The following is a 10,674-nucleotide window of genomic DNA, read 5'->3' as shown; positions in this document are numbered from 1 at the left end:
TCTGGAGATTTGAGGCTGTTCCTATGGAGATCTGTAGCTGGGATTGTTGTAGGAACTTCCTAGAAGTTTTGTCTTGCGTGTTTAAGGTTCAGAATCGTCTTGGCAAAGGTAAGTGCAGGACCATGACTTATCTAAGCTAGGGAACTCTTTAATCTGCTTGTTGTGTGTTGTTAGACTTGTTAGATTGATAATTGGGACGTTAGGAAGCTTTCTTGTGGCTTGGGATCGAGTCTTATGGTTGCAGGAACGAAGATCGGGCGAGAAACTTTGGGGAAAACACGATGCTCGGCATTGCATCGGTCGATGCAAGTGCGAGGACGGCGCGTAAAACTCTAGGGTTTTCGTGTTATGTCGAGCATGCGTCCGTCGATGCAGATTGGGTGTCGGTCGATGTAGTGTCCTGTTTTGTCGTTTGTTGTTTGTTGATTGTTGTTTGATGGTTAGAGATGACTCTATTGGTTGTGTGTATAGCCCAGTAGATGGGAGGATTGCCTTACTGAGGGTTTTTAAAATACTCATGCATTGCAACTTGTGTTTGTGTTGCAGGTAAAAGAAAAGTGTCATCGTGGAATCAAGGCAATGAAGAGGAGGATGTTCTAGTGGTTCGCTTGGTTGTCTGGCTTCTGTTAGGTTGCTGGAGTTGAGTCCTAGAATGTTGTTTAGGATTGCTGGTTCTCTGGTTTATGCTGTTTGGATCATTAGTTTATGACTTGGTTTTAATATTGGTTATTAATTATTATTTATTGGATTATTGATTGGTTATTGGTATCTGTGATTTCCGTTGTTGGTTGTGTTTCTGGTTAGGTGGCTAGTGGGTATGGGACCACTAGTTGTAGTTTATTTATTACTATTATTTTTTGTATATATTATTTATTATTTATTTATTAAAAAAAAAAACGGGTCGGGTCATTTCAGTTTGGTATCAGAGCTCTTACGGTTCTAGGTTTGGGTTCACTAGGTTTCTATTGTGATGTTTGGGATTTCATGTTTGATTGATTATGTGAGTTAGTCAATTGTGTGTGGCATGGAGTCCTAGAACATCCTCTTCGAGTCTACTTTGTGATTCCACGGTAAGTTTACGTTTCTGTGTTGTAGTACAAATTGTTTGCTTAGTCTTCTCTTCATGGTAGTGCAGATGGCTAGAGATGGTGCTGTTGCTGGTCGTGGTCGTGGACGCGGACGTGGTCGTGGATGCGGACGTGGTCGTGGATACGGACGTGGTCGTGGTAGGAGCAGAGTCCCAGTGGTTAGTGAGACCGAGGACCGGAGTGTGACAGCAGAGAGTGTCGGCGAGTCGCAGGGTGTCCAGGGGGATTCTGTGAGTGTGGTCGGAGGGGGCGGTGTTGATGCTCCAGTGGCCGGTGATGTTAGGGCCCCAGGTGCGGGTGTCCCAGTGGGTGGAGTCCCGGGTGTCGACCTTGCGGGTTTGCTGGCACAGTTGATAGAGCGGTTGCCGCCAGTGGCACCGGCTCAAGCTCAGGTAGTGCCACCAGTGGTGGCTGAGGAGAGGCAGCCAGTGGCTGCGGATGTGGGGGTCCATTCTCGTTATTGATATGCTCAAATTAATACCCTAGAGATACTCTCTCAAATTAAGAGGTCAATATAGTACTTAGGGGTCGAATTCCACAAAGACTCTAGATTACACAATAAATTGTAGAGTTTTATGATTACGCTAAACAGAATAATTTGAATTTAAAATAAACAATGCAAAATATTAAATAAAAGCTGTGTAAATTCAGATGATCAAAAAGCTAGGCCTAGGGAATTTCTCAGGAAATTACAAATTATTAAATCAATAAATTAATTAGGATTCAAACAATTAAAAATCAGATCTAGAATTCTAAACTTTTCTGTAAAATAAATCACTCTAGACATCGCATTGTGTGGAGTTTTGGATAGTGCTAGGGATGGTACACCACTAGTTGGAGATGTTGCGGATACTAGTATGCTATTTGTACTACTCGATCAATTCCTTTACCTTAAATCATGGGCGATCAAAAGAAGAGAAGGAGGCGGAGAGATCTCCATTGGAGGGCTGATCATACCGATCTTGGTGGCTTGCAATGTTCCCTTGAAGGGAATAGTTCATGAACCAAGATGGTTGGACGTAGACTACCTCGTGCTGGCGAGATTTTTGGCCTATGAGAGGCCTAATGATATGATGCTTTTCAAGTTCGTCCATCCAACCGCCGGAGCTGCCCAAATGATCCTACCTAATGTCATATGCACCAAGGTTTGGCTTGGAGATAACATTGACTTCGCACCACCTTTAGAGGAGCTGTACAACCCAGAGTAGGAGTCTGAAGCTTAGATGAGAGAGGAAACCGTGCAGAGACAGGGAGATAGCTCGAAGGATTTCGATTTTGAGGAGTATGTGTGCTCTCAAAAGCAACCGGTCAGAGTAAGGGAAGCCCACAAGCGGATCGGATGGCTGAAGAAAATGAAAAAGTTTTTGTTGAGGAAGGTGCAAGATCTCACCGGTTCGGTGAAGACTATGGGAGGTCAGATCAAGGAGCTGCAAGACAAGGCAAGCTATGCCTCAGCTCCTACCTCGGCACAAGCACCAACTAGGATGGGGAGAAGCGGACCGCTAGGAGGAGCTCGAGGACTGCCACCTCCAGAACCTTATAGAGCATCATCATACGAGCCCCAAGCTGAGGAGAACATCACCCCACCTGAAGCATCGCGGAGAATCCATTCAGACGCTTATCCGACGCCTAACCCGATGGGATACACAATGAATTATCCGATGCACCCAATCGGGTGACTACTCAGGACTCTTCCCTCCGCCTTACCAGATGCCATTCACGATGACGTATACGATGCACCCTACGAGTGGCTACACGGGTGATGATTCTGGACCTCTTCCGCCATACCCATTGTACTACCTGATGCCCTACCCGATGAGCTACGCGATCCCACCATCGATCAACCCCTCGGATGCTGGTCCGAGTAAGTTGTCCGTACATATTTCTGAGCTCTCTGACGAGCAAACACCGGCACCTGCTGAAGACGGAGACGACCCTGGCTACACGTTGGCGAGTGTGGAGGCTGCTGCAACCTCCTTCTTCACCAACACATGAGGTACCAGTTTCATCTGATCCTTGTATATAACATTGCATTTAGTTTTCTTTTATTTTGTGTGATTCTTGGATTCTTTTTCCAACTTTTATTTACACAGAGACTGTGTAATTTAAGTTTGGGGGGGGGGGTCCTAGAATATTTTTAACTTTGTGTTTTATTTTCTTATTTTTTTTATTACAAATTTTTGCATGCTAGTTTTATTCATTTGAGTCTGCATCTATGTGCATTGAAAAACCAAAAAAAATGGAAATTTTTTTTAAGAAAAAAAAAAAACATAAAAAAAAAGAGTGTCCATGTAGTTGCATTTACATATTAGGATTGAGTCTAGTTTGCTTCATATAGGATTGTTGCACATGCATCTTAGGGGACAATTATTAAAACTACCTTGTTTAAAATCAAACCTTAGGACTGAAGCTATAGCCCTTAGTCACAGTTCATTGTTGCTAGATCAATCTTTGGAAAAAAATCAAAAATCTTTGCTTAGATCCTTGTGTCGTTTGAATGCTTCTCCACTTGTTTGAACATTAGAACATCTCTATATTATTGGATTTAATTTGAACTTTAATTGTCTTGCTTATGGAACTTGAATACTTGCTCATGGTAACTCTAAACTCGGGTTAGCACTCCATTTTACCAACCTTTTCTTTTAACCCGATTTGTTTGCCCTACCCATGAACCCAAACCTTTCTTTCAAACCTTGTTGTGAATTGTTGAGTGAGGCCTTTTTCATTGTGCTATAGGTTGTGAAACCTTGAAAGTATTGAGAACGACAAAGAACTGCCTCTTGATTTAGTTAAGTTAGAATTTGAACTAACTAATAGATTCAATTTTGAAAGATAGGTGGTTAGTATGTTTATTTGGGGTTGGGTTGTGGAATAATTAAAAAAAAAAGTCCCTAAAATTAGAATCAACTAGCTCTAAGTCTTTAAAAAAAAAAGAGAAAAGATCTTGGCATAGTCTCCTAAAAANAAAAAAAAAAAAAAAAAAAAGAGAGCTAGAAATTTAAAGTTTAAACCTTAGGGAGTAAAAAAAAAGAGTTAAAATCAAAAATGTGAGTAGTTTAATTCCACTACAGTGGTTCCGACTGTGGAGAATCCCGTGCTCACACCCTCTGTCACCGAGGTGGATAACGAGGCATGTGCCTCTTCGTCTTCTCCGCCAAGAGAGGTGCCGTTTCTGTTCCCTGTTGTCGATCTTACTGGTGACGTTCCGACACCTGCTCTGTCAAATCAAGGAGTCTCCACACGTCTTCGCAAGCGACAACCAACTGTCAATGTTGACAGCCGAGATCCCAAGCGTTTGACTCTCGCTAAGGAGAAGTGTGTCTCCACTTCACGAGGGGCAACTTCTAAGGATTTTGACTACAAACGTTTCGAGTCATCCGAGGTTGCTCGTAGGTATAGTTTCTTTTCAAACGACCGAATCCGGATTCCCAATCCTCACACAGGATTCATGGGAAACGATCTCACCAGAATCCCATAATTCCGACGAGACAACCAGCATAGAAATTGCTCCTTACAAAAACTCTCACAAACTGATAACTCTCTAATTTACATGTTTTAATCATCCCTTTTTGTCCATATTTTGCATTGTTTTTACCCTAACCTTAGCATTTTTAGGTCATTAACTGTAGGAATTCGCGTTTAGACCATTTAGGGTGTTGCATTCTTGCATTTGCATATTTTGGATGAAAACAGGTGCTTTAGAGCCTAAAATAGAGAGAAACCAGGTCAAATCCTAGCATGTACCCGAAGGAGCTATGGAGCAGGAAGAATAGTTCGAACACCAACCCGATCAAAGAGGATCCAAGAGCAGGAAGAACTATCCAAAGACCTATCCGAAGAGCAACCCGAGCTCATCCTCGTGCACCTCATCGAGCAGACCCTCGGGCAGGACTGGGAAGCTAGGGTTAATGGGTTTCCATATATAAACCCCCCTCTTTTCCTCTCACCCTAGCACGCCGCAGACCCTCAAACCAGAGAGCGAGAGCTTCTGAGAGAGATCTTGAGCGACCAAACACATTTTCTACTTTGTTAGGATTTATTTTCATTTCTTTTTGCTATTCTTTTAGATTTCAGTTTTGTACTCTTCTACTCTACTTCTATTTTCAATACTGATAACTCTCTAATTTACATGTTTTTAGCATCCTTTTTTGTCCATATTTTGCATTGTTCATACCTCTAACTTAGCATTTTTAGGTCATTAACTGTAGGAATTCACTTTTAGATCATTTAGGGTGTTGCATTTTTGCATTTGCATGTTTTGGATGAAAAAGGTGCTAAAGAGCCTAAAATGGGAAAAAACAAAGACAAACCCGAGCATGTACCCGAAGGAGCCATCGATCTGGATCGAGGAGGATCCAAGAGTCGGAAGAACAACCCGAAGATCTACTCGAGGAATAACCCGACTTCACACTCTTGTACCCCATCGAGTAGACCATCGGGCAAGTCTGGGAAGCTAGGTCAAAGGGGTTTCCATATATAAACCCCTCCTCTCCTAGCTCGCAGACTAGCATGCCGCATACCCTCAAAGCAGAGAGCGAGAGCTTCTGTGAGAGAACTGAGCGACTCAAACACTTTTCCTTTTTGTTTTGCATTTTATTTCGTAGGTTTTATCGTTTCTTTTAGATTTCTATCCTGTATTCTCTCTACTCTACTTTACCGTTTATTATAATGCAATTTTCATTCTTATTCGTTGTCATGTTTCTTGTTATTATGTCCGAGTAGTGTAGTAAAGTTTCTAGGGATGGGATATATGATTTTGTGTTCTTGATCGGTTGGGATGCCTTAGTTTGATTGTATATGTTTGATAGATTTTCTTCTAGGTTGGTGTTCTTAATGCTGTCAACAGACCGAGAGATTGAGATTAGATCTAGGGTGTTGTACCACCGAGAGATGTAGATGAGATGCTTGAATCAGCAAATGCTAGAGGTTCACTCGCTCTGAGTAAGCGATAGATGAGTTTGGGTTTACTAACAATAATGAATCGGATCTTAGTGCCCGCTTGGTCATGTTTATCCAACGAGAGTTTGGTAGGGAAGTGATCAAGGTTGATTGTTGCTAGTGCGAGAGTGTGGTAATAAAGTTTTAGAGATTCATTGTCTAGGAAATATTTGCTTGAGGCATGTAAGGCATCTGTCTGGTCAAGAATACTTAGGATTCGATTACCCCATCCTTAGAAGCTTTCGTATTTTAATTGTTTGCATTTTCTTTCACTACTCGATCACTTACCCGATCAGGTACACGATAATGAATTGGTTTGTATTGCCTGTTTGGTCATGTTTCTCCAATGAGAGTTGGGTAGGAAAGTGATTAAGGTTGATTGTTTCTATCACGAGAGTGTATTAACAAGATTTTAGAGATTCATTATCTAGGGAATATTTGCTTGAGGCATGTAGGACATCTATATTGGTCAGGAACACTTAGGAGTCGATTACCCCATCCTTAGGAGCTTTCGCATCTTGATTGTTTACATTTGTATTCATAACTCGATCCCTTACCCGAACAGGTATACGATCACCTGCTTCGAGTATACCTTTGAGCTGTTCATACTCGTCTTGTTTACTGATCACCCCACCCGATCCTGTACTCGAATGCTTGCATCGAGTACTTAGGTCATGTGGTTCTTATTTATTTGCTTTCTTTTGTTCATTTTAGGATTGTTAGATCAAACCCATTGATTGCTTGGCTTGACTTGCATAGTTCTGATCATATCTCATCTGCTAGCATAACAACCACTTGGATTGATAACCCTTTGTACTACAACTGCATAGGTAATTGATACCCTGGGTGGAAATCCTACTATCACAAACATACCAAACCCCACCTCATCTAGTTACTGAGTCGCACAACAAACCACTCCAAGCGACTGAGTAACAAGAGAGGTGGGCTGGAATATTTGATTTTGTCCAGCCACGGAGAACACTTCCCCACTAATACGCCAATTCACTATCAAATCCTCTAGTACCCCGATGCCCACGACATCACTTCAGTCAGTCTATTATCATTCAAACCTAACTTCAGCTATCCTCCTATGACCCAAACACACAACAACATGCTGATGTCGACCGAAACCACCTTGGTGTCGCTCGACACCCTAACCTTACCACAAAACCGTCTATGCCAGACCACAATACAAACACTTGATTAAATTACAAACCAACCATTAATCTCACAAACCCCACCATTGGATATGAAGCTTATAGCATCACGAAGCTACCTACCAAATTTCACTCAAATCGGACTCCGTTTTATCCTCCAAACATTTTCCCGAAGTAGCCATCTCGAACCAGTCTTTGATGTGTGTCTGTAGGTGTCGGTGTCGACTGACACCACAGTGGTGTCGAACGGCACGAACCCAGAAATGTGACAAACACTTAAACCTTTACAACCATTGATTCCCTAAGCAAATAATCACTAAAAAATACGACTTACCTGGATAATATCTAGGAGAGAGCCTCCTTGTCTCTCTCAGTCCACCACCAAGTAATCTCATATTTCTCCACACATATAGATGATGGATCTCCCTTCTCCTTCTCTTAACCCTTCTCAAGGCTCTCGTTGCTCTCAGCATCAAACTCACCGTTTCTCCTTTTCTCCAGAAGCAACGACAACTCCCCCCTTAAGAAAAGAGGCTGTTGAGCCTTTAAAAGACTTAGGGTTTTCTCTCCAAACCCAAACCAAGTTAAAACAAACAATTTCAAAACAGTCTCAACGTCTTCAATTTAGTGGTGTCGACCGACACCCCCTTGGTGTCGATCGACACCCACCTTAAATTTGGGTTTGGGATGTTACAATTCTCCCCCACTAACAAGGATTCGTCCTCGAATCCCGCAACAACATCCATCCGCCAAGGACCTCCGTGAAACCATCGCAACAGCCCACACATCTACGTGACCCAACAGTCCATAAAACTTTGTCCCCACATGTCAGCATAACCCAAAACCCGAGATCACTCNGAGGTCTACATCCAGTCACTATGATCATAACCACGTTGTAGACATTGTTTGCTCCCTTACTCATAAATTCTCAAGTCGCAATCTTCGAACTGCACCGCCTGCACTCTTAGACCGTCGTCCTCGAGCCATACTATTTCACTCTCAGATCATCACCTTTGAGTTCTCGGTACCAGAGAACTAATCATCTCCTGTGCCGTTCTCAGGGTCGCAACCCATCAAGCTTGCGCTGCACCAGGGGAACTAATCATCCCCTCAGGAGAACTAACTATCTCTTTAGGAGAACTAATCATCTCTTCCGGAGAACTAATCATCTCCCCAGGAGAACTAATCATCTCCTCATGAGCAAACAAGTCCTAACATCTATAAGCATCTCCCAACTGGAACTACCTCCCGTGTTTCACGTAAAACATCGCAATGTCCTACCAACCACCATATTCCCTCACCGGAATATCACTAGCACCATGACCACTTTTCAGGCCAACTCTAAAACATCTCAACATTTGGGTGTTTACACACGCCCTTTCCAAAAATAGACAATTCTTAACTATTCATAGAACTTTCTACTTGTTTAATACCGCACTTTCCATAAATAGGCACGCTTTAACAATTCATAAAACTACCCGTTTTTAGAATCTGCATATTCTCTTGAGAACTAATCATCTCATCTGTGACCACTCTTCAGGTCAACATCTAAACATTCCCGCCACTCCGGGCATCTCCCTTGCCTTATCCAAAAATAGACAAGTCCTAACTAATCATAGAACTTTCTATTTATGGAAACTTTCCATTTTCATAACTTTCTATTTATGGAAACTTTTCATTTTAAAAAATTGCATAAACATTCAACCATTACGCATCAAGAGTCCATAAGAACTAATCAGCTTATTAAATCCTCTCCCACCAACATTGTAAAAATAAATTTGCAATACGGTCCATTGGGCATGAGCAACCTGCTGCCACACTCACAACACCTGTTGAAGTGGCACCCACACTGTCATACCCCCTCTTGACCTGCATGAAAATTCCTGACTTGCTATCCCATGGCACTCTAAGCCACTCCGATGAAGTAAGTTCCCAACTTAACTTCTCCAACACCTAACAATTTCATTCCAAATTAATTAAATATCTCAACAACACCTTTGTGCTTCTTTATTTCGTAGCACTTATCACGTCTAAACGACCTAGACAAGTCTATAACCATTATAGAGTCTGTTCTAGAACCGTATACGCTCTGATACCAAATTGAAACGACCCCAGCGGATTCCCAATCCTCACACAAGATCCAGTGGATACGATCTCACCGGAACCCCATAATTCCGACGAGACAACCGGCGTAAAAATCGCTCCTTACAAAAACTCTCACAAACATACCAAACCCCACCTCATCTAGTTACTGAGTCGCACAACAAACCATCCCTAGCGACCGAGTAAAAAGAGAGGTGGGCTGGAAAATTTGATTTCGTCCAGCCACGGACAACACTTCCCCACAAATACTCCAATTCACTATCAACTCCTCTAGTACCCACGACATCGCTTCAGTCAATCTATTATCATTCAAACCTAACTCCAACTATCCTCCGACGACCCAAACACACACCAACATGCTGATGTTGATAAACAAGGATGCTACACAGCATATATTTGAAGTCTTAGCTGGACTTGACTCTCTTGTACTAGGAGAAGGTCAGATCCTTGCACAGGTGAAGCAAGTTGTTAAAGTTGGTCAAGGAGTGAATGGCTTTGGGTGGAATATCAGTGGGCTGTTTAAGCATGCGATAACTGTAGGGAAGCGTGTCAGGACAGAGACAAACATTGCTTCTGGTGGGGTTTCGGTTAGCTCAGCTGCTGTGGAACTTGCTCTGATGAAGCTTCCGCAATCTTCACAAGCGCCCGCTAGGATGGGTGTAATTAGCGCAGGCAAAATGGGGAAGCTTGTGATAAAGCATTTGATGGCCAAGGGTTGTGCTAAAGTGGTGGTGGTCAACATAAGTGAAGAGAGAGTTTCAGATATTCGTGAGGAGATGTCTGGTATTGAGATTATATATCAACCTCTTGATGAGATGCTAGCTTGTGCTGCAGAAGCGGATGTTGTGTTTACCAGCACAACCTCTGAGACGCCATTGTTTTTAAAGGAGCACGTTGAGAATCTTCCTCAAGCTTGTTCTGAGGTTGGAGGCTGAGGCTTTTTGTTGACATCTCTGTCCCGAGGAATGTTGGGTCTTGTGTTGGTGAAGTAGAAACCGCATGGGTTTACAACGTGGACGATCTTAAAGAAGTTGTTCCTGCCAACAAAGAAGACAGGTTGAGGACAGCAATGGAAGCCCAAACCATAATCACAGAAGAATCCGCACAGTTTGAAGCATGGAGGGATTCATTGGAGACGGTTCCAACGATCAAGAAGTTAAGAGCTTATGCAGAGAGAATCAGAGTGGCGGAGCTCGAGAAGTGCATGTCCAAAATGGGAGATGACCTCAACAAGAAAACAACTAGAGCGGTTGATGACTTAAGCCGAGGCATCGTGAAATATGGTTTTGGTTGTGGTTTTCAGGTTTTGCTGCAAGGGTTGCTTGTTTGTCAAGTTCAGTCAAAAATGGGGAGATTGAAAGTGCAGATGTGAGATCAGAGCTATGATG

General features: G+C 42.6%; 1 pseudogene; it reads left to right on the top strand.

Moving 5' to 3' along the window:
* On the top strand, nucleotides 9,643–10,658 carry LOC104710134 (annotated as a pseudogene).

Source organism: Camelina sativa, chromosome 1 (genome assembly GCF_000633955.1).
Source record: "Camelina sativa cultivar DH55 chromosome 1, Cs, whole genome shotgun sequence".
Lineage (NCBI taxonomy): Eukaryota > Viridiplantae > Streptophyta > Magnoliopsida > Brassicales > Brassicaceae > Camelina > Camelina sativa.
Note: the sequence above shows the minus strand (reverse complement) of the source record. Positions and strands in the feature narration are given on the sequence as shown.